At 43.7% G+C, this 26,948-nt stretch overlaps 1 long non-coding RNA gene across 1 annotated transcript in view; it reads left to right on the forward strand.

Moving 5' to 3' along the window:
• The window catches only part of LOC144327509 (uncharacterized), a 22,093-nt gene extending 14,855 nt beyond the window's left edge, over positions 1–7,238 (forward strand). Inside the window, exon 2 of the long non-coding RNA XR_013392584.1 lies at positions 5,502–7,238. This is a non-coding gene — a long non-coding RNA (uncharacterized LOC144327509). The remainder of the gene's footprint in view (positions 1–5,501) is intronic.
• Positions 7,239–26,948: the final 19,710 nt, after the last annotated feature.

The following is a 26,948-nucleotide window of genomic DNA, read 5'->3' on the forward strand; positions in this document are numbered from 1 at the left end:
TTATACAACACTATATCTATATATTTTTCCAACACAGCTGGAATGAACATAATTTAACCAGGCCATTACCCAGCCAATAAACATCATGCCTGCAAGGCTAGTTTTTTTGGGGGGTGGGGGGTGGGAATAGGTTTGGGACCTTTTGAAAAGCTTGCAGTGTAGACATTCTGTGCAACTCAAATGAAAGGGAATTGCATAGCCATATAGCATATGCACTCTTAACTAATTTTAAAGTATGGAGCTACTGACTCCGAGAAGTTGGTTACTTTTAACATTGTACTTTTTGAGTACAATTAATGCATGTCTGGAAATATCTGGATTGAAGATTGTCTAGAAAGAACCTGAAATGTCATTTTAAAAGTTGGAGTCCAATAACATATGGAGGCCAATTGTTATCCCGTCCCTGCTCTATATTATATTATGATCTCCAGAAAGGCACTATAAAGCAGGAAGGAATCAAATGGAAAATAGAGGTGAGTTGTACACACATATACAGTAGCAAAATGCAGTTGCTTTATGCAAGAACCTGTTAGGAGGATATGTACAGATACGTTCACAGGAATTATTGCATTTAATTGAATATTTGCATTAAATGGCATTTTACATATATTTTACCTAGAATTTTTGTAACTTTAGGGGCACACCTTTAGTGACAAACACCCGTTTAAAACATTTTAAAATATTAACAAGATTTAATTCAGGACCCTTCCGTTCAAGACACAAATTATTTGCTAAATGAGGGCAGCATTGTAACTGCCAAGTAGTTTACTCATGCCTTTGGCTGGTCTATTGTGAATGAGAAATACTTTTGATGATGGTGAATGGGATTGTCCTTTGCTCCTTTCCTGCCACCGCTGCAGAAGCCTTTACCTTACTATATCAAATTTGTGATGTCGGCTTACAGTCACATGGATTGGTTACATGGAGGCTCAAAGTTTATTGCTGTAAAGTGACGTGGCTTTGTAGAAATATATCCATTGAAAAAATGTGGCTGTTATTTTGATGCATATCATTCTTCTTCTGTAATCCGGCAATACCTTTATAAGACCAACTAAAAGATCGCAAAATTGTTTGTAAGCTTTTTGAGTTCTATGTTGGGAGCAAGGCAGGCTATACCTGTATTGAATAAATAAATACAGCTGCCTGCTCGAAGCGAACCATTTTCTTTGCAAGACAGGGCCACAAGCCCAAAGCAGAGTGGAAACCACTGCAAGAAGTTCACAGGGACCTGTGCTATGAACCATCCCATAGCTCAGTGGGAAAGTGCTTTTCTACAACAGATGTGTTATTGTGGGAACACATTGAAGGCACCAGTACAAGGCAAAACTTACCTCTGAACAATTCAGATAGCAACAATGATTGTAGATACAAACAGAACAGAACAGAACAGAGGCAGCAAGACTAGAATGCAAACACCCCACTCACAGAGCTAATTCTTAGCCTACAAAGTTATATAGGAGCAGATGAGAAGTACAGTAAATTACAACGCTTATGTTGCCCAATCTCGTTTCTTTTATGTTCCTTTTCTGTTGATTGCTAGTGACTGCCAATTTTGTTCCCCGGCGATCTTGTTATCAAGGTTCTCCTGCGTTGTATTATGGCAGTTATAAACTTGGGTGCTTTTTGAATCTTTAGCAAACAACCCCCACAGCTCCCCATGCCATATTCTGTTGACTTCCCAGAGGCCAGTGCCTTGGATGGGCTGATAGGCCGCCTGGCCTATCTGGAGTGTTGCTTGTTGTTTTGGGTCCTCCGCAAACTTCCTCTTGGAGCCTAGCCAGTTGCCTGCAGCTGCATTTGTACCTCTGTGGAGCTGTTAATATGGCCTCTAGTTGCAGGGAGGGGAAAGCCAGGAATAGGTTGGCCCACATCCAAGTCACCAGCTCAAAAAAAACAGTTGACAGTAAAGCTTAATGCACACACACCAATGTAGTCACAGCAGCTCTTCTGAGAAGAATTGGCAGGTGGCTTTCAGGAAGGAAGGAAAAGAGGCAATTTGGTGGAAAATGAGCCTTTCATGTGCACTGGATAGATGGAAATGGAAAGAGGGAGGGGTGGAGCTATTCAAGAGGGATGGTTCCCCTATCTCCTCTCGTGCACAACTGGTGAAAGGCACAATTCTTTCTGCAGTTTCTTTCCCTGCTCATTATCAGAGGGCACTATGCTCTAGTCTTTCCCATTTTGTCTGGCAGCCTGCTTATCACAGGTAAACAAGCAGCAGAGAGCATGCACACAAAGAACCTTTCACATGACTTTGCAGCCTCTCAAAGTTTATGTTTACTGGCCTTTCTATAAGGCGGATCAGTTCACACAGTACGTTTTTTCTTCTTCATGTGGCTAGTTGTATTCATTCCAGGAATGCATTTGTAGGGGTCATATGTTTCTGTGATACGGCAATCATGATTATGACCACCACCACCAATTCCTGTATTAGTGGCAGCTAGGGTGAGTACCCCTTTGAAACACCAAACTTGATGCATGCTATAACCATGATTACTCAGTTCCTACTAGGCATTCAATCCACACTTCCTTTTGCTCTGCTGCTTTCCCCCAGGGACACGCCCCCCCATGCTAAATTGGAGCAAACGGCAACCAGGTTTTCTAGAAAGCATGGGTGAAGCAGAAAACCTCTTGGACCTGTTCTTTCTAGGCATGTGACAAGCAGGGTGAGCCCTTAACATGTGCCTTGAACTGCTTGCAGGGAGAATATGAATTATGCAAACTGGTTCTAAATAGAACCGTGTCACAACACTCTAAAGCATTTGCCTTCTTTCATAAATGGGAACATTCAAAATTTATACCTATGTGTATGAATCAGCTTGCAAAGGGTGCATATTGCATGTAATAATTGCACACACAGCCATTTTACTATGTGCACAGAGAAGAGAACCAGAAAAAAGATCTGTGTCTTGGATCCTCTTGCCATGCATTGTGACCAAAGAGATACCAGAAATATGTGGTAACCCCAAGATGCATGTCTTTTCCTGAAGACTGCAACATTCATTTGCTTGGTCCTGCACCAGTCCTTGCAGTTGTATATGGCAGAAATGGCTAAATAGGCCACAGATGATTGGTTTGAATTAATTGTACTAGCGTGGTATACTGGAAAATGGCTTGAGGGGAGATTTGAACTCTGACCAAGAAATACGTGGAACTCTTTGTTGACTGCAGCTGCCTCTTGTTCAAGCTTGAGTAAAAAGTTTCAGGCCTCCACTCCTCCAATGTCCAGGTCTTATATGGCATTTCTGTCACAGCTGCTAAGAGAAAACAGATTTCCTGGTTCTGGTCATATGCCTCAACCTTAACAAGAAGAAACTACATGCAATGACAGAAAGGGCACAGAGGACATGTTCTTATGCACATATATCAATCTCTGATTTGCTTTTGTCCTCTCTTAGATACATGGGAGCATATGTGCTGCCTTATATTAAGTCAGATCATTGGTCTGTCTAGCTCAGTGTTGTCTACACGGACTGGCAGCAGCTGTCCAGGATTTCTGGCTGGGGTCATTTCCATACATCTAAATGCCAAGGATTGAATCTAGAATGTTCTGCATGCAAATCAGATGTTCTACCATTGAGCTATGACTTCAGTGGCTATTCCTCTTACACAGAGTGTGTGGAAAGTGTGGGGTGAGTCCTGTGTTTTCCAACTCCACATGAGAACTAAGTGAAATTAATTTATCATTCTTTCTAAGATGATATCTCAGAAGCTCGTTATCAAGTTTATTTTTAAATTTGGAAGCTATACATCTAGTATAATATGGAGCAGGGCTGACTATAGTCTCATCCTCGGGGGGGTGTGAGTGAGTGTCAATGTCTCTCGTCATTACAAGATACAAGAACACCTCCCCAGGTTGCATAAACTTCAAAGACCTATCTTAGTGACCGTGTTGTGTTGTTGTGAATCCAGAATGCCTTGTGAGCTTGTCACAAGACTAGCAGCCAACATTAATTAAGAAGGTTATATCAGCCTATGTCAGTCTAATGAAGTAAGTGGGAGCCTTCAAAGGGTATTGTGCCAGCTCAGAACCTGCAGTGAGGGTTATCAGGCTCCTTCTTTTGTTTGATGTTTCTGAAACATTAGAACTTACAGAAATAGCCTGGGCAGAACTATACTTTACATGCACATGTGGATAATGAAAGCCCAAAAGCTGTTTCTTCTCGGGAAAGCTGTTGCAGAAGAAGGACGGGCATTGCTTAGATCAGGGGCTGCCGGTTTCTTTTTGGCCTATGGACATGTTTGGTATTTTGAGATAGTGCCATGGGCACCAACCCCTTGAGCTGCTTCCCTTCCCTTCCCCTGGATTCTTCCCCTCCCATTAGATGGCCAAAGAGAAAGTTCACACACACTATGTTCATGTACTTTTCAAAGCTTAGATTGGCAGCTTGGATATCGATCTGAGCCCTGAAAAGCACATACAGCTAAAAGGAAGTGGGTGATACCGTCACCCTTCCAACTTCCTCCTTCAGCTTTATGTAGTTTTCAAGGGGAGGAAAGGTCACCAGCATTGCCACCTTCTGCGAAAGAGGGAAGAGGGTGGGAATGCTACAAGGTTTTACAGGTGCCAGGGGAAGTCCCTGAGGGTGCCACAGTGACTATAGTAAGGTTACCAGACATTCCTGGGGACAGTCCCCGGATTTGCAAATCTGTCCCTGGGAAACGTGGCAGCAGCAGACTCATCAGCCCGGAGCCACCCTGGTAGTGCAGTTGGCTCTGGCTGGCTCCAGGCTGTTGACTGCCACTGCCGCTGCCGCCACTGCTTAAGGGGAACCGGGGACGTCCGGCGGTACAGATCTCCTTCTCCCTTCCCCCTTTGTTTTGACTGATGGGGGAGGCTCAGGAGTTGCGGGCGGGCGGGCGGCTGTTGCCCAGGAGGGGTGCAAGGCGCGCTGTTTCTCTGCTGGGCAAGATGCAAAGGCCTTCTTTAGCACCCTGTGAAACATAAATGCTCAGTTTTTTAAAAAACTGGGCAACAGCGCGCTGCCCGCCCATGATTCCCAAGCCTCCCCCAATCTCCTGCCCCCTTCCCCCTTTGTTTTGACAGATCAAGGGAGGCTCAGGAGCCACTGACAGGCAGCCATTGCCCAGTTTTTTTAAAAAAAACACTCTGCATTTATGTTTCACAAGGTGCGAAAGAAGGTCTTTACACCTTTATACAATATGCATGTGTGCTTGGGCCCAGGGTCTTTTGCCTCACCATCCCCACTACTGACTCCCTGTTGCTACTCAGCTTCAAAAAAAAAAGGGGGGGGGGGAAGGATTCATTAAAAAAATCTGGTAACCATAGACTATAGGTGCCACACAGGTGACCCCAGGATTACCCTTTCCCATCACTTTTTGGCTGAAACTCCCACCCAAGTCACTTTCCCTCCGCTGAGGTTCCAGATAAGCAACTGAATGATAAATATGCATCTGGAATCCCACAAGAGGAAAAGCAGCTAGAGAACCAGTGAGGTTGCTGTGGAGAAAAGCAAACAATTGTTGTTTGTCCACTGCAGATTGCTCCATCTTGAATCTCAGTTGCTTAGGACAGCATGGGGAACCTGTAGTCCTCCTGATGTTGCTGGACACCAACCCCTATCAGCCCCAGCCAGCGTGGGCGATGGTCATGGATGAAAGGAGGAAATGCAACAACATTCCTGAGTGCCACACCTTCCCCATCACCGCCCAGAAGAAGCCGCCAATGCTCTACTCTCTATTGGCCACCCGAACACACCCAAAGTCACACAATCCTTGGGAAAATGGGTTTGGAATTAGGAGAACAAAGAGACTAGAAGGAACTAGGTCATGTCAAAACCAAGATGAAAAATGGAGGGTGATGTCAATGAGTGGAAGAAAGAAGAGGACCTCAGCATGTGCCAGGAAACCATTTCTTAGGGGGACGGGAAGGCTGTTGCCGTTCCATTATAACAAACTAAAATATCCAAACCACACACATTCGAGATATCAAAAACAGTGGCGATCAAGGCTTTAGTCCTGCATAAAATGGTAGCAGAAGCTCTCCTGGGAAGAATGGATGATGAGAGAGAAGATATGGAGATGAGTTCCACACTGCAGCTCCCATATGCCCTCAGCCAGGCAAGCTTTTACTGGAAACAACAACAACCCAAAGAAGACTGAACTTCAACCAGAGCACAATCCAGCCAGCTATTCTTGGCTGGCATAACTGTCCCTGAGGGCCTGTTACCAAACCCAGCAGAATTTGAAGCAGACTGGGATTGGGACAGAAAAGGCAAAAATAGCTTAACATCACCTTTGTTCCATACTCACATTTTCTCTGAGCCAAGTACTGGGAATGAAGTGTCTGACCTGTACAATGAGGATGGCAGGGGCTGTCCCCAAACTGCACCAGGAACAGCCATCCTCGGTTCGTTTTATGTGGATTGCCCATTGTTATTGGATATGAAAATGTATATTCTACTTTTCAAATAGGTAGAATAACTTTTTATGGGTTTCTAAAAGGCCTGCTTATGTTTATTTTTTGAGTGTGCTATATGTATTCTAATTTTCAACTTGAAGTTCCACTAGATGAACTTGAAAGTTTGATCTTTTATGTATGTATTCCCAGCAATGAACTGGAATGAACAAGTGCGTTTTACTTTCCCATAAGCTTCTGTCAGCAAAATTAGAGCGGGAAGCCATTACTGATTCCCCAACTCTCTGTAACCACCCTAAATCTGATCCGAGGGTTGGGGGACCCTCCAGTGCAGATTTAGGAGTGGGGCTGAAGAGCGGAATTAGCTGAAAACGGATTCCCTTTCTATTCTACTGCCATACTGAGCAGTGCCATTGGGTACAGCACTTAGGACTTACATGTACAGTCCTGCAAACACTGATATTTCTTTGGCATGAGCCACGGGCCTCAGGTTCATGGTGCTCAGTGAAGTCTCATAGGGTATAGAGAGATAAAAGAAAGCTGGTGATGGTGCAGGAGGGGATACCAATGACCTTTTATTTCCTAGCCTAAAGAGAAGTTTGTCGGTTTGATTATTTTCTGCCATTTCCAGGGAAATGCATTTCACAACTGAGCCATTTGGGTCAATGAGGAAATATGTGCAATAAAAAGTTAGAGCAAAATATTCTTGTTAAGAACAATCTGCAAGGAACTCTGAAAGAATTTTCTGTATCAGTGCCTACTGAAATTATAGTCCTTTGCATAACATAGGAAAATCTGTGGTGTACACCATAGTTTCACTTGTCACAATAAAGTTGCTGACATTTAGTCATTTATGGAAGGATATTCTGTCCTAATACTTTCTGCCAGCGGAAGTATTGTGCTGGACTCACAGATTACAACTCGGGCAGCCATGCTATCCCATGGCTAGGCCAGCATAATGTAGCCACAGTCTTACACATTCCAAGCAGAAAGTAAAATAATGCTGGTGGAAAACAGAGCTTAGCAACAGTGGCAGACACTCCCACACTGTGTTCTTGGAAATCTTGTCACCCATTCACTAAACACAATGTTGTGCACAGCAGCTGACACTCCCACATTATCTGTACATGAAAAGTATCAGTCAGGTTGGCAGGTGCCTCTATGACAGTTAGTGCACACCAGCCCCTACACAAACACTGCAGGATGGAAAGGAAAGTCGCAGCACATATCTGAAGCCACAAGCTTGAGGCCTCGGGGGAAGCTGATGATTTAGATCCAAACTAGGATAAAAATCAGAGGTCTTACAAAACTTGCCTCTTCTTTGAGACTGGCATTGACTAGTCCCTGACTCCCCCCACCCTGAGTCTAGCTCAGGAGGACATATATATGGCATCAGATTGTGACAGCACATGTTTTCCTCCTGCCTATCTGAGAGCACATGCAGGAGAAGTGCTGCTTACCATCTGACTTGGTTTTCTCGGCGTTTGCGAAATACAGCGGCTTACTCTTGAGTATAGAAATTTAAATATATGCTCCACTGCAGGAGAAACAAATAAGGACAGGGTTATAATTTTACAAATTTTAAGTGTTTTGTGGAATGCAGTGTCTGCTGCTTTTTAGTAAAGGTTTGTATGTACTGAACGTAGTAGAAAGCAGTAAGATTATTGTCATTACTAGTATACTATCTGTATGTTTTAACTCGGAGATTTTTTAACATGGCTCATCATATTTATATCCACTTGGCACCATACAAAAGCCCCTTGTCTTCATGCAATACTTATGGGCCAGGATCCAAGGATCAGCTCCACTTGTTTCACGCTCCCAAAGGTACTTCTTAAGAAGAGCCTACATGTCTGCATACGCCATGTGAAGCCCCTTATGTATCCAGGGGGTTTCCTAGAGTGGGTGATGCGGAATGGGGAACTGCAAATCAAAGGAAAAAATCCACCAGAATACCATGCCCTAGTCAGGGATCTTGTAACCAGTAGTGACTGGTGCCCATTGGGACTGGTGGTTTGGAAGGCAGGCAAACCAGCTGTAGGTGGAGACTGAGCCAATGGCAGGCAGGAGTCAGCTCATTCTAATTTTTCCTTCATCCTCTTCCCTGATGGGTTCTACAAAGGCAACCCTGTGAGACTTAAGGTGGATGAAGCTGACTGACAGAGCCATTCCCTGGACTGGTAAGAATAAAGGAAACTGGGAACTGGCTGAGGACAGACTCAAGTTGGTGGGGCAGCACCTCATTTGCCCCAAAGGACTAGCCTTCCCTGCAGTATCTAATAGCATCTCTGTGTTGTGTTTCACACTTCTCCTAGCTGCTGAAGAATAATGCAAAACTTTAGGGAAGGAAAACAAACCACACACATATTGTAACACTTTTATTGACTGTGGGGAAATCCAGAATAATCTACCTATAAGCAAATTTAAGGGTTTTATATGAAATAATCTATTCAGAACAGATGGGAAGCTAGGCATCTAATCCTTGCATCCAATGAAATATGGCCATGTTTAAGGGAGGTGTTCAATGTATCTGAGGTCACATCCCACTCCATCTAAAGCACATGGCTTGCCCCAAAGAATCCTATAGTGTGTGTCAAGGGAACTGTAGCTTTGTGAGAAGCAAACTACAGTTCTAAGAACTCTTTGAGGGAAGCCATTCCTGATAATGGGGCATAAATATGCTTTAAATGTGTGGTGGGGTTGTGACCTGAGCTGCTACTGAGCAGGTAGAGCAAACAGTTTCTCATATATTGTGGATTTTTAAGAGGATATTTACCAAGACCTTTTGCTGGCACCAAAGGAGGTACTGTTGGGCACACCGGCACCCACAGGTGCCACCATAGGAGCCAACTCCTAGGGGCTGTGGAGGCTTCGGCCCCCACAATAAAATATCTGAGGGGGCTGGGTGCCCTCAAAGTTGATGGGCATTCCCATTCAAATCGTGTGTGTGCACTGTGTCATGTAATCAATTATGTGAGGGAAGGGCTTACCTGGGCCCCCACAATATTTTATTCAAGTTGGCGCCCCTGGGTGCCACAGTGCCCCCCCCCAGTATAGAACCAATGGTACGACTCAGTATAAGGCAGCTTCATATGTTCCTGCTTTCCATTTCCTAGTGAAATTTCACAGTCACCCCCTAAGTACCCAGGTGCCATCAGCCCAGCTCAAAGCTACCAGGTCTCACTATGTGTGGTCATATCAGAGAACAGGTCCTCATGCATGTGGATAGGATCCACACCTTGGCCATAAGAACCTAGGGCAGGCCATAATCAATTTCTTATATTTCAGCAGCATATCAGTACAAGTGGCATAGCTTCTGAGCTGGTGTTTCCTACTCTCCAGGATTTCAAAAGTGAGGCTGGCACAAGGAATAGCTTGCTTGAAATTATATCCAGAATTAAGCCTACTTGTTAAGAAAGACACCAACTAAGAAATCATTAGCCTGAGGAAAGGCATACATTTTGAAAGGTTCTGTGCAGTGGTATTTCGTGTATCCTCATGATTATCTTTTTCGCATCAAGAAACTAAGAAGGTCACCACGGGATTGGTCTAATTCCATTAGTTTTGTTTTGTTTTGTTTTACTGAGGCAGTCACCATCTGATTGTTTCCATTTATGATTGTAGAAGGTAGGGTGTGTGTGTGTGTGTGTGTGTGTGTGTGTGTGTGTGTGTGTGTGCTTTTATGTGTTCCTGATACGTTTGCCAGTAAAAAGAGAAGATTTTTTTCACTGTGTTTGTAAAATCTTTGTTAATCTTTTAAAATGAATTTTCATAGGGTTATTATTGTGATCATTATTATTGTCATGATTTCAGTTCAGAGACTGGGAAAGAGTAATAAAAAGGAATAGCAAAATACCGAAGCATAGAATTAAACTGTACTCTATGTACACACTGTACCTTTAAAGAACATATTTCCCCTCAAAGAGCTCTGGGCACTGCAGTTTGTTAAGGGGTACTGAGAACTGGAATTCTGTGTAGGGTTAAACTACAGTGCCCATAATTCTTTGAGGGGGAAAATGTGCTTTGAATGTGTTTTATAGTATGTGCATAGATATATCAGGTCAGTGATCAACTGGCCTGGACACTTGGTTACTTTCCCGAGAGCTGTATAAATCTCCTTGTTTGCCAGTAATTGTTAACATCTCCTTGATTTAAGCAAAACTTAATTCCTAATGTGTATATGTAGCCTGAATTTCTCTTGATTGCATATAAAATAGCAAACTCCGGTCACATCAATTAAATTTGATCCTGGTCAATTCATTAGAAAAGATAGTCAAACATGCAGTTGGCTCTTGTATACCCAGTATACCTGAAGGAGCGTCTTCACCCCCATTGTTCTGCCCAGACACTGACGTCCAGCGCCGAGGGCCTTCTGGCAGTTCCTTCACTGTGAGAAGTGAGGTTACAGGGAACCAGGCAGAGGGCCTTCTCAGTGGTGGTGCCCGCCCTGTGGAATGCCCTCCCATCAGATGTCAAGGAAATAAAAAACTATCTAGCTTTTAGAAGACATCTGAAGGCAACCCTGTGTCAGGAATTTTTTTATGTCTAACATTTTATGATTTTCTATGTGCTGGAAGCCGCCCAGAGTGGCTGGGGAGGCACAACCAGATGGGTGGGGTAGAAATAATAAAATTATTATTATAATAACAACAGGCCACCAAAACACCTGTTTTTTTGATTCTGTGAAATCAGTTGCCAGTTAAGACTCTGAGCCTTTGCAGATGATAGTTTTTAGCACTTTTCCGTCAAAGGAAACAGAATACCATTGCTAACACAAAGCTCCATGATCCCCACTTCTCAGAGAAGTAGGACATTCCAAGGTCAGACTTTTACAGGGTCTGTTTCCCTCGGAGAAGATGCACGTACGATGGAGTGGGGCAGACACACTAGACATAAAGTGGCGTCAGCTTCCTTATAGCTCCCAAGGCTGCTGCTCATTGGCCAATTGCAAAAACTTGACTCTCTCTCTTTCCTTGGCGACTTTCTAAGGCTGAAAAAATGTTTCTTTACAGATTGGTATGCAGGTCTTTTTAAGCTCCCAATAAATAAGCAACTTTAAAAAGCAAGGTATAGAAAAGCCTAAAGAAATGGACACTTCCTCACTTGACACAACTCCGTTTATTTATTTAGTTGCCACTTATGTGCCAAAGTGGCTTCCATGTGGTTTACAACCATAAAACCAATCCATAATTAAAACACACAGTCCTGTTCACAAATATTCAGTGAACAATAGTCTCCAATCCGGTAGGAAAGGGTTAGAAAAATACGTGAATTATTGTTATGTATAAAAGAGCTCTTGGGACACTCCCCAAGCACAACAAGTGATATTGTTCATTGCAACACAAAAGACTTATATAAACAAAGGAGCCTTTATTTTAGAAAATATTTCCATTGCTGTTACTAATGTAAAAAAAAAAATTCCATAAAAGAGTATAAATTGGCTCTTTCATTTTAGAAGAAAAATAAAAATACCCACCCACTTGGTAGCGCACATAAGTAAGAGTCCAAAGCGAGAAGTTTGTTTTGAGGCATTTACAGTTTTAGGCAGCAGCTCAAGAAAAAGTGGGCAGGAAAGAACAGATTTGGAGGAAAGGGCCTAGAAACTACATCTTGCGCAGTGCAGTCCCTTTGAAAACATTGGTGTGCTGTATTTGTATTATGCAGCCACAGATTAAACATTTTAAAAGAAGCAGGGAGCTGGAGTGTTTGCTTCATATGCACTTGGGGAGGGGAGGGGGAGAAGGGGTGTGTGGGAGAGGGGAAGTTAATTCTGTGAAGTCTTCCAGATCTATTTTCTGTGTTCCTGTTATTCACATGGGAAAATAACTGGGCATTCCAACCACATCATTTGGCAGAAGCAAAACCTAAATGCTTCAGTCGGAGTTTCAATAAATCAGCACTGAAATTGGCACGGCCACATTTTAAACTCTGGGGCATTCGCTTGACTACCCTTTGGATCCCTCTCTTGTCACGAGGCAGTGACTTTTAAAATCTGTTGACGAAGAAGGCAAGGATTTGTATTCAGCCAAAGAGGAACAAGTGGCATATTATTTTGCATGTTTGAGGGGCAGGAGTGTGTGTTGCAGATTACAAACACTGAACAGAAGGCCAGAATTTCCATATTTCCTTCCCACCTTTATTTCTGCCTTGATCACTGGCATGAGAGAAAATATGAGGCCATACATAACCCCCTCCCCCCACTGTTGAACTGGTTTCTCTGAGGTTCAGGGTATGCGGGAAGTCTATATCTGTGTGAACATGCAAAAGGTTAAGAACAGAGATGAGGGCTAGAGCATCACACAGATCCCAGCCCCCAACATCCTCAGGCCTGCTGGCTGCTCTTCAGACAACATCCCTAGTCATGCTGGCTGCTCTACAGGTTTATCAGGGTTTCCGATCGCAGGAAGATTTCAAGCAAAGTGCTTAAAAAACTATTCAGGCTTTTGTGCTAATCACATGAAGATTGGAAGAGCAGGCGGTGTTCCTAAGGACACTGCGTGCCTCCGCCTCTTTCCCAGGTTTAATACTTCATCTGAACGTGGCTAGTGGAATTGAGGCTAAAAGCTAATCCCATGGCTACAACATTTAACCTAACATTTCTACATTTGGTTCTTCCCACTCCTCCCCCAATTCCACCACTTCCTGGTTTCTGCAACATGCTGCCTGATGAGGAGTGCTGGAGGCTTTGAAAGCTTCAGGACCAGCGCAATCATGAGATGAACTGAAACCATTATCTCAAACAGTGAGTGTGGGAGATGGTGACTTGCTCTCCCATCCTTCTGCTGGTCCAGGCCCTAGACATCTTTGCCTATTATTTAGCAGTTTTATTTATTATTTAGGTTTTATTTACCATAGACCAGCTACTATGCCTGCAAATTTAATGCACATCTGTCAAACGTAAAAAATAGTTATAGCTGCAGGTTTTATTATTTCTTTACTGAGGTTTTAAACAAAACTTCAAGCTGCTATGTGGTGGCGATCTCCTAGCCACCTCACTCAGAATGCATTGCTCTGAGGAAGGATTCACCCTGGCCTTTTCTCAGAGTGAAGCAGGTTTTATTTACCATAAACCAGCTACTATGCCTGCAAATTTAATTTTTTTCTTTACTGTAGTTTAAAGTGGCAGTAGTTGGGAGAACTACAAGGCATATACTTTCCATATAAAATCATTCCTTCCGATTACAGGTTTGACCTGGCAGTTACAATGAACCTCTCCCCCTGCCCTCTGTGGTGTCATTTCTTATACACTAAGGTTAGCCATAGTACTTTCGTTTTTAGCAAATGCTTGTCTATAGCAGAGTTTTGATGTCTGGGTAGCCACGGCTACACGGAACACTTCAAAGACTCATGCTGCCTGGTGCAAATCCCACCTCCTGACAAACCCCAAATCCCCCTCAGGCACCTCACTTGAGCTTGGGAATCAAAATCCATCCAGCGCTGAGGAACATTCTCAAGTGGGGAATGCACAACATTATCTATCTACATGGGGAAATTGTGTGAATATGTGGAACAAAGAACAAGACTGCTGTATCAAGTGCATTCTATTTATGCTACACATACTTACTTATACTGAGCAAAACCTGATCATTATTGCCTGTGAGTAATGCTTTGAATTGTACCATTCACCTTCCCTACCCCAGGAATGGCACCCTTGACTTCCCAGTTCTTTGTGCCCTTTGTTAATACTCCTTGCTTGAGGTAAATTGATGTCCAGTCATGTTGACCCTTGATATACTGTCAGATTTATTAACCTCAATTGAACGTATATGAGAAGAGGTCATAATTTAGGTTTAGATATCACTAGTGGTGGTGTAAATCAAACTTTGTTCATAAGATGGTTAATCGCCATATTTCACTTCTTATCACTTTAGGCAAATAGTGTACTATTTAGTATACTGGATCTCAATCAATCAATCTTTATTGTTACGATCTCAAATCAGACCTTAAATCTTGTATCAAATCAGACAAGAAAGAGCTAGGATATGCATGTGCACTGTCACATATTAACATATTGGTTATAATTAATTACAACATTCCAGACTCAGCCTTTATATACCACCTTACCAGTTGGTGTGGCATTAACTAGATTCTACTATCTACTGTGAGTGGTACAAGGGTTAGCAAATTATTTCAAAGATGAAAAGGACAACCTTGGCATTAAATAGTACAACTATGGAACCTGCAGTCCAATCTAGCATGCCACCCAAGTTGTTGATCTCCAAAAAATATTTCCATTAGTGACCTCAATAGGTTTTTTTTCCTGGGACCCTTTTTTCGTTGTTGTCCCTGCTTTCTGACTGTCCACAAATGTTATTTTAAGACTGGATATGCTAATTCGGATTGTGATTTGCTTCAATCCAATAATTTGAATCACTGTTGGTTTTCCAGAGCACTCTTAAGTCGCTTAAATTTTGACCCACAATTTATTGACTGCTGTCCTGTGGGTTAACTACTCATTTTAAGTGGGTATGATGCTGTTTCTGTTAGTCTTCCATAGCATGAAATCTTCTCGTCAAATAAATATTTTTGTGGGAAGCCTTTGATTTTATTTCAAAAATACCGAAATCTGAAGAGACTAACTCAGATAGCTTCCATACTGTGTGTGACTAACAGGGAGGGGCTCCCTGTGGAGAGGCGCTTCTGTAAGATCAGTCACTGCCTGCCACTGCTACCTCCCAGCTTGTCCCCTTGCTCAAAAGGAGAGAGGTGCTTAAGAGCCATACCGTTTCATGAGAGTAGGGAAGCAATTCTTCTCACGCCTGCCAGTCCCTACCCACCAGACTCACATTTGTTTTCCTTCATGAAACTATAACATGGATTCAAGCCAAATAAATGTGGGTGTGAAGTTCCAAGCTACAGTATGTGTCAAGTTAGCCTGATTTAATGTGTTTTTATTAGAGTCTTCAGTTAAGGAAAGAAAGGAGATAGTTCCTTGATTTGAAAATAAAAGATAAATTGAAGGTGACAGTAGTTGCTAACTGATCCTAGATTGTTATAGCCTCCAGTGATGAGTCACTAACTTACATAGGAGCAGAGCATTCTTCAGCGTCTTCTAGGAGCATGAGGAAAGGCCCCACCGGATCTGACAAGCAGCCCATCTGTTCCAGGGTTCTGTTCTGCAACAGCCAATCAGATGCCTATGGGAAGCTCAGAAGAAGGACATGATTGCAATCTCTCTCTCTTATTGTATTCTCTTGCAGCTGATATTCAGAAGCATATTGGGAAGTAATGGGTGGCCCCCATGACTTGTAGCCATTAATACTCATATCCTTTATGAATCTGTGTGGTCTCACTTTAGAATGTTTTGGCTCACCTTGAGGATCATGGACCAAGAGATTCCAGGGGGCTTCTGAGGGAGAGAGGGATCTGTTCTGTTACGCTGTAATTCAGCTGGTAATGTGAGCAGCATACTGCACTTAGGATTCATACGAAATATGAGGGCTGTAGCTCAGGAATAGAGCATTTGCTTTGTATACAGAAGGTCCCAATTTCAATCCCTGGTGTCTGAAATACTCCCATCTGGAATCCTGGAAAGCCACTACCAGTTAGTGTTGTAGGCAACCCCAATCTCTGAGCGGTGAGAGACTCCAGGAGACCCTGTGATTTACTCAGGGTTTGGTTTCTTTGGAATGAAGGTCAAAGGAGGTGGTGATATCTTTAGGATGCATGGTTTTATTTACCCATATATGCAACCTATGCGTAGAATGGAGTGGCTCACAGCTTTAACACCTCAGTGGAATTTGCTTTCTCCATTAGGTTTCCAGAGAAGCTCTAAAGTCCAGCACATGTTCAGTGCACAGCAAGATATTTCTTTCTGTCTACATATTCTAGCATTCAGCTTCCAGTTCACAAATATAACAACTCTGGTCATTGTTCTTCTCCCTAGGATCACCTGGCCTCCAGCCAGGTGTGGGGAGAATGTGTATGTGGAACGCCTATCCCCTTTCCCAGAAAGCACCATCACTCGGCTCATACTCTGAGATGCTGATGAGCACTTCACTGGCCAGCTAAAGCCATTACCTTGGCAAAGGGACCAGTCTGACAAGCTTCCTCTGGTACATTGTGCCCTCACAGGTACAAGACTACAGGTTTGGAAGAGGACACAGGGTTTCATCCAGACTGACCCCTCCAGACTCATAATGAACCTCAGTTAGATGGATCAGAGGGAAGCTTCCTGTGTTCCTAAGTATGAAGGTATTGTGACATGGAAGAGGCATGAACAAAGTAAAATTTACAGGGCATTACTATGTATTTCATTGTGATTGGGCCTCTATATCATATTATCTACACCATGATTCTACCCTAGCAAAGATGAGTCATTTTCAATCCTGCCTTAACTTTAGACCCCTAATACTACTGTAATGACATTTTATTGCTTCAGTTTCAGCTCACCTTTAGTAACTTGGATACTGACACTTCAGATAAAACACAGCCGTATAGGAAAATTCCACTGACTCTGAATTCCTTTCCTGTTTTCATCAGAAAGCTCAGCTCCCAATTATCTTTACAAAATTGTTCTGTTCTTAATTGTTCCATAGGATTGTGTGACAGGGTTCTAATGTGATTTTTAAAAAAACAACCGAAGAATGGGATCTGTTAGGATAGCAGTAATTGATAGTGCATGTGATTTTGAAGATTGATATTGTCTGGGTCGTGAGCAGGGTATGATTTGTTTTATGCAGTCAAATATGTAGTCCTCCATTTTGCATGGTACGCCTCATTTGAGAGGGATCAAAATTTGCAAAGCAACTTTGGATGTGGGGTGGGGTCTGCCACTCAGATGGATAAAGCAAATAATCCCACACAGAGAAGACCAGGGAAAGGAGACCATGCCTCAGAAGCAGCAGTTCCTCTATTCCTCTGCCCTCCACTCTAAGCAAAGAGGTGAGTTTGCAAGGCATCCAAAGACCTGTGGTGCCAAGCTCCTCTTCCTCCCTTTGCAATTGAGGAAAGCCACTGGGCTTTGAATGCACTGCTAATTCATTTGGGCACCATGCTTATGCCCTCTGCGTGGGAGTAGGTATGGAAGGTTTTAAGTGGCATCATGGTATTCCCACTATTGCTTGTCAGTTCGTTAGTTATGGAAGACACTCATTTAGGGAGTGCCTTTGCCACCAAGGTAATGAACAAGGGATGGAGATGTCATTGACAGGGACTTTGGGGGTGGCTGCCATTTCTATTGTTGGACACCACCCCAATCTCTGAGTGGTGCGAGATTCCAGGGGTTCCAGGAGCTCACCCAGGGTTTGTGTTTTGTTTGGGGAATGAGTCACAGTGCAGACTGCAGTGTCTTTATGATATATGGTTTATTTACACATATATACAACCTGAGCCTACAATAGAGGGGTTCACAGCATCAGCACCCCAAGAGGGTCTTGTTTCTCCCATAGCCACAGCCTTAGATTCAGACAGAAATCAAACATCATGCTCTGACTCACTGGCCTTCCAGCCTGCGTCTTTACCCTCTGGCTCTTGACCTCCTCACTATGTAAGAACTGGAGGAGTGGCCCTACCAAATTTCTCCTCTGGCACAGAGTCTCCCCTCCTTAGTTCTCTTAATGGCCCTTCACCCAGACAATTACCTGAACATAGCAAGCTAGCCTAGCTTATATTTTAGCATTTGCTGGATCCAGGGGTTCGAATGGGTTTGCAACCCACAAACTTATAACACTATGCTAAGTCCCTTGTCTATTGCTATGATTGTGCTTTTTAACATTGCTGCTGCAAGAGCACTGGTGTAAGTTCCAGAATAATGGTGGCCATCTAGGGTGGACCATAGGAGAATCCTGTCTGCCATTCCAGTGATGTGCAGTGCTTGCTTGGCTCACATGATTGAGAAGCAAAGGAAAATTCCACAACTTGCTTCTCGCCCAGCTTTCTGCCCAATCAGAGCTATTCTCTTAAAGAAAGAGCGTCAAATTACAGGTCACAGCCAGCAGGCGTGAAAAAGAAAAGGCAACAAACGTTCAGTTCTTAAAGAACAGCACAATCCCATCAAAGACACCTGATATCTTAGTCAGAGAGGAATGTTCTCTTTATAGAGAACTGTGAAAATGTGTTCGGGTATGGACCATCGTAACATTTCCCATTCTGGGTACAATTTCCTAAGAGATTTTATCAAATTTAAATTTTCTGCATATGGAAACTGCTTGTGCCTTACAGAAAGCTAGATAAGGTTTACCCAAATGTAGTAATGCTGTAGCAATAATACTGCAAAAGTAAAAAATTAGAAAGCCACTAGGAAAACATCTGTTTTACTTAAGAGTGCAAAGCCCAGTACAGATGGTCTTAACAGGGGGAAATATACACATGGGGGGCAGTTTCACCCATGGGACATGCACAAGACAGAGCCTAGGGACACCAATAGGATTTCCTGGGCATGGTCCATGGTCCCTGCACCCACCCCGGCAATCTAATAGCAACAAGTGCAGCATATGTACATAACTTAGCCTACCTCACAGGGCTCTTGCAAATATAAAACGGGCAGAGGAATGCGCAGCCTTGCCCTCTTATGTGAAAAAGCAAGGTACAAATAAATGAAATCCCGCGAAGGCAGTGATGGGCATCAACTTGGATGGCTTTAAAAGAGGATTAGACAAATCCATTGAGGATAAGGCTACCAATGGCTACTCCTAGCCAAGATGGCTGTTCCCTAGCTCCACTGTTGGAGGCAGTAATACTCCAGTTGCTGGAAATGGAAGGAAGGGAAAGTGCTGTTGTGCTAAGGTCCTGCTTGCAGAATTCCCATAGGTTGGGCACTGTAAGAACAAGATGGTGGACTGGATGGGCCACAAGCCTCCTTGTTTTAACTGCAACATTTCGTCATCCTGATATTTAAAGCAAAATACCAAAACAAACACACTGCTGCTAGTCCGGCAGCTGGACTCCAGAGCTAGCAAGCAAAGGAACTGGTCAGTCCCATCTCTGTTGTTCAAGGGCAGCATCAGTCAGGCTAAGGCCCAGCACACATCACTGTACAGTTCCCCATGAAAATTAAACAAAGAACAATATTTAAAGCAATATTAAAGCTTGTTAAGAGTTGTAGCACACACCACAGTTGCTGCTCCCCCCCCCACAACAGTTCTAGTTGTAGTGTAGTTTAGTGGTCTCCAGTAAAGGCAGAATGCAAAAGATAAATGCAGACATAAAGGTCAAAGCCAGTTATATGTTCTTTGCTAGAAAGTAGGTGCCAGCAGTGGTGGACAGAAGTCATACTTAACCAGATTATTGCAGTGCTAGGCATCAGCATCATCACTAGACCTATTTGTTTGTTGTTGTTCTCCGTGCAACACAAAATGAACCAGCCCAAGTCCTGTCTAATCTGAAATTACAAAGATGAGGAATAAGCCTGGAGAAATGTTCCCCTTTAAAGTTCACTTGTAAATTCTCCATTTGGATTTGCAAAGAAGACCTTATGCTCAAGGAAGTGCTGTACAAATCAGGAGGTTGTGTAGCTCTTAAAATAGCTTAGCCAACCTTGGGTATTATGAACCTTGTCTGGTGGTGATGGCGGGGAACATTTACTGTTCCATCTGAAGCAGCAACATTTCTTGGGTTAGTCCTGAATGTTCGCCCCCAGCACTTATGTATGAATGACATCTACCTGCCTTTGATGTGCCTGCCTCCCACACAGCACTATTCTCAGACGACACTTATTCCGTTGGCATGCACAGATCTTCAGAAATCTTGGGCTAGAAAGTTGATCAAGATGAATCTGTTGCATAGGTCAGAGCTGGCTACCAGTTCAGGGGCTGAGTATGTTGTCCTCAAACAATTTTCCTGGCCCTCTACTACCGTAATTTGGGCAGCAACAGCAAAAAAGTGGGGGGACACACAAAATATTATGCTGGGTAATACTGCCCCCTCCCACAGCTGAGAGTGTGTGGGGTGGCCACACAAATCATGGTATGTGGTTCCCTGAAGGCTATGTTTCCCTTGCATAGGTAATCTCAGATCTCAGTGCAATTTCCTGTTATTTTCACACTGTTTCATTTATTTTGAAGAACAAAATAGACTATCATTTCACTTCAACTGATTTTATTTGTCAGCTCAAATAAGAATCCAAAGTAGGTTCATTATCTTAAAAGGTTAAACTAGAATTAGCCAATACATTATTAACAAGGAAACGTTCTATTTTGTTAGAATGTTATTCACAATTTCATCTTACGCATTGGCTCCCCCCCCACCTGCCCCGACTGACACAATGTGAGAATTTCTTGTGCCTTGCCAACAAAGATGCCACAGTCCTGCGGAATTCATATCGTGGGCTGTAATAATGCTGCTTCTTTTATATCCTAACACATCCCCAGCCTGTGCTTGCTGTTGCCTGCCAGCGAATTAATTATAATGGATAGACAAGTTGTATCAAAACAGTCTTCTGGCACCTTTTCCCTAGCATGCTGCTTTCATATTCATATGTCATGGGGAAATGTCCTATGGGAGTTGGTGATGTTTCTTAAAAAAAAAAAAAAATCTATGCTGACCTTAAAAATAAATCTGCGCACCTATATTGGGTGACGAAGCTGGTTTTTCTATGATAAGCCAGACGAGGAGTCTTCCCAATTGAACAAATAACCATAGGTAATACTGCCTTATTAAAAACACAATGAAAAGATTTGATAGTCTGGAATTGACTTAGTCTGTACTCTTATATACAGTGGTACCTCAGGTTACATATGCTTCAGGTTACATACGCTTCAGGTTACAGACTCTGCTAACCCAGAAATAGTACCTTGGGTTAAGAACTTTGCTTCAGGATGACAACAGAAATCGTGCTCCGGCGGTGCGGCGGCACCAGGAGGCCCCATTAGCTAAAGTGGTGCTTCAGGTTAAGAACAGATCTCCGGAACGAATTAAGTACTTAACCCGAGGTACCACTGTACCTGGAGTAAGTCTCATTGACCTCATTCAGGGCTCCCCCCTTTCCCTGTGCACCCCACTGAAATTGGCTTGGAGGATGTTGGGAGGACCCCCAGAACAGCATGAGGGGGGAGGAGAAGGGGCTCATTTCATCCGGAATGCTACAATGCTTGTGTGATAGGATGTTCAAAGGACCATGACATTGAATTCCAGCCCCTATCTATACAACCTTGAGTCCCAGACAGGATAAAAATGTAATAAATAAATAAAATATAATGAATAAATAATTTTAGCAACTTAAGAAAAGGTAAAGGACCCCTGAAAGTTAAGTCCAGTCGCAGACGACTCTGGGGTTGCGGTGCTCATCTCACATTACAGGCCAAGGGAGCTGGCGTTTGTCCACAGACAGTTTTTCCGGGTCATGTGGCCAGCATGACTAAGCTGCTTCTGGTGAAACCAGAGCAGCACACGGAAACACTGTTTACCTTCCCGCCGGAGTGGTACCTATTTATCTACTTGCATTTTTGGCGTGCTTTCGAACTGCTAGGTTGGCAGGAGCTGGGACAGAGGAACGGGAGCTCACCCCGTTGTGGGGAGTCAAACTGCCGACCTTCTGATCGGCAAGCCCAAGAGGCTCAGTGGTTTAGACCACAGTGCCACCTTCGTCCCCCACTTGCTAAACCAAATATGTGTGTGTGTGTGTGTGTTTTTAAAAATAATCCCTAACCAGCAATTTTTTAGAAAGTGAGAGCTGAACCATAAAAAAGCCTGATAGCCGAAGAATTGATGCTTTTGAATTATGGTGCTGGAGGAGACTCTTGAGAGTCCCATGGACTGCAAAAAGATCAGACCTATCCTTTCTTAAGGAAATCAGCCCTGAGCGCTCACTGGAAGGACAGATCCTGAAGCTGAGGCTCCAATACTTTGGTCACCTTATGAGAAGAGAAGACTCCCTGGAAAAGACCCTGATGTTGGGAAAGATTGAGGGCACAAGGAGAAGGGGACAACAGACGACGAGATGGTTGGACAGTGTTCTCGAAGCTACCAGCATGAGTTTGACCAAACTGCGGGAGGCAGTGGAAGACAGGAGTGCCTGGCGTGCCCTGGTGCATGGGGTCACGAAGAGTCGGAACCGATTAAACAACAACAACAAACCAGCAATTAATTATAATGTACTAATAGAGGTCTGGAACAAAAAATTCAAACCAAAACCTCTTTTCTAAACACCATCGTGTAAAGTTTCTTATTGTGATACCCAATGATATCCAGTTATAAACTTTGATTCCATATTTTAAAAATCCTGTTGCAAAAGCCACCTCTCAAATCCCATCAGATCTACAGCAAAGTTTGTGGGTGGTATTCAGCACAAGCGCAGCTGAGAGTAGCCCCTAGACTGTGGCTGTGAATTGCAGAACTTCCCTCAGTGCGTGGAGAGCATGGGGGTAGGGTGAGCTCAGCAGCTTACCGCTTCCTCATGTGGAGAGAAAAACACCTGACTAGGCCATAAAGCCAGGAACCATTCCATCAGGCTGCAATACTGGGGAGGTGGGAAGCAGAGCCGCGCTATCAGTTTGGCTGACAGACCAGCTCCGTTAGGCCCCTGCCTCCCTCAACTGTCTTCTAGAAACAGTCGTTGGATCAGGCTGCAGCAGAGGCAGAGTTGAGAAGCAGCCACCCCATCAATTTTACTGAAAGACCAGCTCAGTTCCTCCCTGCACACCCCCCGCAACAAAACTATTTCTGTTGCAGCTGCTCATTTTTAAAGGTAACTTGAAGATCTGGTATCTTTCTTTGCTTGTTTTCCATATTGCACTTGCCTTTTTGTGCCATGCCTTTTAAGACAAAGACATATATTATGGTGTGAGCTTTCGCAGACTCAAGCTCACTTTGTCTTTTAAAATTCTGTGCACATTAAGTGTGAAATTGTGGCTCTGAAACAGAATTGATAATAATCCTAGCTTTCAATTTTTTTTTTAAAAAACCCATGTTCCTAGTCCTCAAACTTGCAGGTATAATTTGAAAGCACACCAGCAGCATCTGCAAGTGACTGTAGAGCTCTTAGAGTGACATGCACTCCTAGAAACTAACATTTTGCTATCACATCCCTCCCTGTCAAAACAATCCAGACCCCATAAAACTCCAATTGAGCAACTTTAAGCAAAATAAGGAGCTGTAAACATGTAGGTTTTTTTGATCATCATGGATTACTTTTAAGTGTAAAAACTTGGTTTCTTCAGCATCAGATTTGATGAAGTTGGTACAGAGACATTATGGCCATTTTCATCTGTTAAACACTGGAAAGTGTTTCATGCAGGCGGACTGAAGCACAGAGATTGTACTACAGGTGGGTTACAAAGAGAGAAGGGAGCTGTTAATCCCTAACCACCTGGGGATTGCTTAGCAACCACAACACTTGACTTCAGTTCTGTCTTATGCCTTGCTGGGAAAATGGCCTATAGCAGAACAGGATGCTAAGCAGCTAGTTTTTCAGGAGCTCCTGCTGGGATCTGCTATATATGTGACCCATGCTGTCTAAAGAGAAAGATTAGTTTTATGAAATTGTCATTAAAGGACTAGAATACACACAGAATAAGAAACGTTTGAGAATGTTGGTTTATCCATGCGTTACTGCCATCCTCACCAGGCATGTACAGTTTTTAACATTTGCTTTTAATTTAATCTCATGGGAAATTGTGCACTGGTACATGTCTAAGGAAAACACCTAGAAAACCGAATAAGTGTGCAAAAGATCAAAATCCCCTCTGCTTTGTCTCCCCGGAAACTAGCTTAACTGTATGACAGGAGGACCTGGTTAGTGAGTATTACAAGCAGAATAGCAGAAAAAAGAAAAAAAGCCAGATAAAATGTAAGGGTGGGCATAAAGTCAAGCTCTAAAACACCACACCATAAATGGTGATGGTCAAATATGGAGTTAACTTGGGATTTCACTGTCTATCTTGTTCAGTTTCCAAGGAGAAATAACCTGATCAATGCCAACCCAGTGTTGTTTTGGGGACAATTCCAAAGAAAAATCTCAAGAGAGACCTTACATTATAAATTGAGCTTCATCACACCATCTCACAACATCAAAGTTAATCAGGTCTTTTAAAGAGATTGTAGGACTGGTTGTTTATGTTGAGACAATTTTAAAAGTGGTTTAAAAAGAAGCGTATACAATTTCATGGAGGAAAAGGCTAACAATGGGCACTAGCCACAATAGCTAAGTTCTCTCTCTACTTTTGGTAGCAGTATTTTTGGGTTCCTTTGGGTCTTCTCTTGGCAAAGTGTCTATCGCTGTACAGAAACAGCAATCATTGTGTCATGCCTGGACATCAACTTAAGTAGCAACTATGGAAACTAATGTTATTTTCCATAGCCCTTCTCCTTGACTACCACTTAACACCACTGTAATATTTTGGAATTTTGAGGTTTCCTTGAAGATGTTGCGGAAATATTTCTGGTATGCATTTATACCCTTGAGACTTGAACAAGACTTGAGACTTAATACATTGAGACTTGAACATACCCCAGACTTTTGGGAAACAAATGGTTAACTAGAACAACAAAGATAAATCAGAAGTACATTTTATCATATGAAGACGAGGGAGTTCACATACTTATATCTGAACAAATGTTAATTGACATAAACCTTAATAAAGAGCATGCTAACAATAGGCTAATTTTATGAATTTAAAGCTGAGCAGGCAAGCTACCAGTTCTACAAGCACACATGAAATGTTATAATGTAGTATAATTAGGGAAAGATGGGGCAGGGAAGGATGTTGTGAACTGGAATATTTGGCTGAAGAGAGGAAGGTAGTATCAGAAGGCAAATGGCCTGCGTGTGCCTGCAGAAAGTTCTGGGCTGGGTGGCATCCATTGCCATCTTGTAAAAGACACTTCAGTTTGTTTGGATATATTTGTGCTTGCCCTAAGCATATTTTGGGGTGGGCACCACCAGTTCCTTTTTTGGGGTACATATTCTGGCTATAATTGGTGTGTACAGATGCCCTTGTTTGTAGCATGTGCTCACACTGAACTCTGGGCTAGAAGGCACTCTCCCATTTCTGGAGTATATGCTGTCTCGAAGCATATTCTGGGGTGGACACCCAGAGTTGCTTATTTTTTTCAACGTATATCGGCGATTGCTGGTTTGCTTCAACATCCTTAACTCTGCCATGATGTGCCCACAGAAAGCTCTGGGCTGAGCAGGACCCACAAGCGTCTCTTAGTTTCCTGTTTGCTTTGGTGTATGAGTTGTGCTTGCCCAAAGCATATTTTGTGATGGGTACTGCCAGTTACTTATCCCCCCCCCCATATACTTTAGCTATTGTTGGTGTGCCTAGGTGCCCTTGTCCATGGTATGCAGCCATAGGAAGCTCTGTGCTGAGCAGCATCCATTGCCATCTTGTAGTAGAGGACACTCTCCTATTTGCTTAAGTGTGTGGCTAGTGCTGTCCCAAAGAATATTTTTGGGGTGGGCACCTTCAGTTACCGTACTTATTATATTTATATATTGGCAACTGTTGCCTTGCTTTGATACACTTGACTGTCTCCTGTGTCCACAAGCTCAGGGCTCAGCAGGATCCATTGGCACCTTGGAGATGATCCATTTGCTTGTGCTTGCCTAAAGCATATTTTGGGGTGGGCACCCCCACTTACTTATTTTATGGTGTTCTACCATCATGTATTGATGAGCATTTTGAAAGCATCATTTTGACTGAGTAACATTAACTGATCATGTACATATACGGGGTGGCCCAATGTTTATTTTGGGGATCAGGGCATATAAACTAGGAATACTTATGAACTTCCCTTGTGACAGAGGTCAGATTATACGTGTTGCAAAAGAGACTCCTGCTACGTGTACGTGTGTGTGCAGGCAATTCCCCTTCCCCTCCCTAGTTTGCCACTACAGAAATACTGGGCTGGCGGATTCATTGGAGGAACCAAGTTGTGCTGGCGTTCCTGCAACACCGAAGCACCTGCGTGCGCTCGTGTAACCACTTATCGTGGGAATTGTCTCAAGCGCTCTTGCCGTTTGCGTGTGCGGAAATTTCCCTTTCCTTCCTAACGAGGATTTCACGCCGAAAACCTGCGTAAGCGACAGGTGTTTCTGGAAGCTTCGGGAACGCCAGCGAGGCAGCGCAGCTCCAACCCACGTCCGCGTCTCGTGGATGTTTCGAGAACGGCTTGCAAAGCAACCGGCAATGGGGGGTGTGGTATATACGGCGTTACGTCGCAGAGGCGGCTTTCACGTGCAGGGCCAGAGCTTTGCCGCTGACTTCCCCTCAAGGGGGGGGGGGGAGAGGAGCGCACGAGGAAGGGAGGCGGGACCGAGTGGAAATTTCCACTCCCTGCAGTAGCAGCCGCGGCTACGGGGGGAAGGGCGGGACCGGCGGCGCTGCAGGGATGGCGAGGGAGGCGGCGCCTGGAGGTCGCCAAACGCGCTTCATTCAGCTCGACCTTCAGGACTCTCTCGCTTAGGATAAAAGCGCCGCCCTGCCTTCTTCCCGGCGCAATTGGGAGAGCTCCGTGTCCGAAGGAGCCCCATTCATTCAGCCCGGGAAGAGTGGAGCGGCGAGGGAGGGGGCGCCTGACGCCATCGAAGGGGGGCGGTGCCGCCGCGGGAGCGCGCGCAGACCGGCCCCTTTTAAAAGCGCCCCGCGCGCCTCACGCCTCCTAGTCGGCACAGCGCGGGACCAGCGGT

This window comes from Podarcis muralis, chromosome 4, assembly GCF_964188315.1.
Source record: "Podarcis muralis chromosome 4, rPodMur119.hap1.1, whole genome shotgun sequence".
In the NCBI taxonomy this organism is placed as follows: Eukaryota; Metazoa; Chordata; class Lepidosauria; order Squamata; family Lacertidae; genus Podarcis; species Podarcis muralis.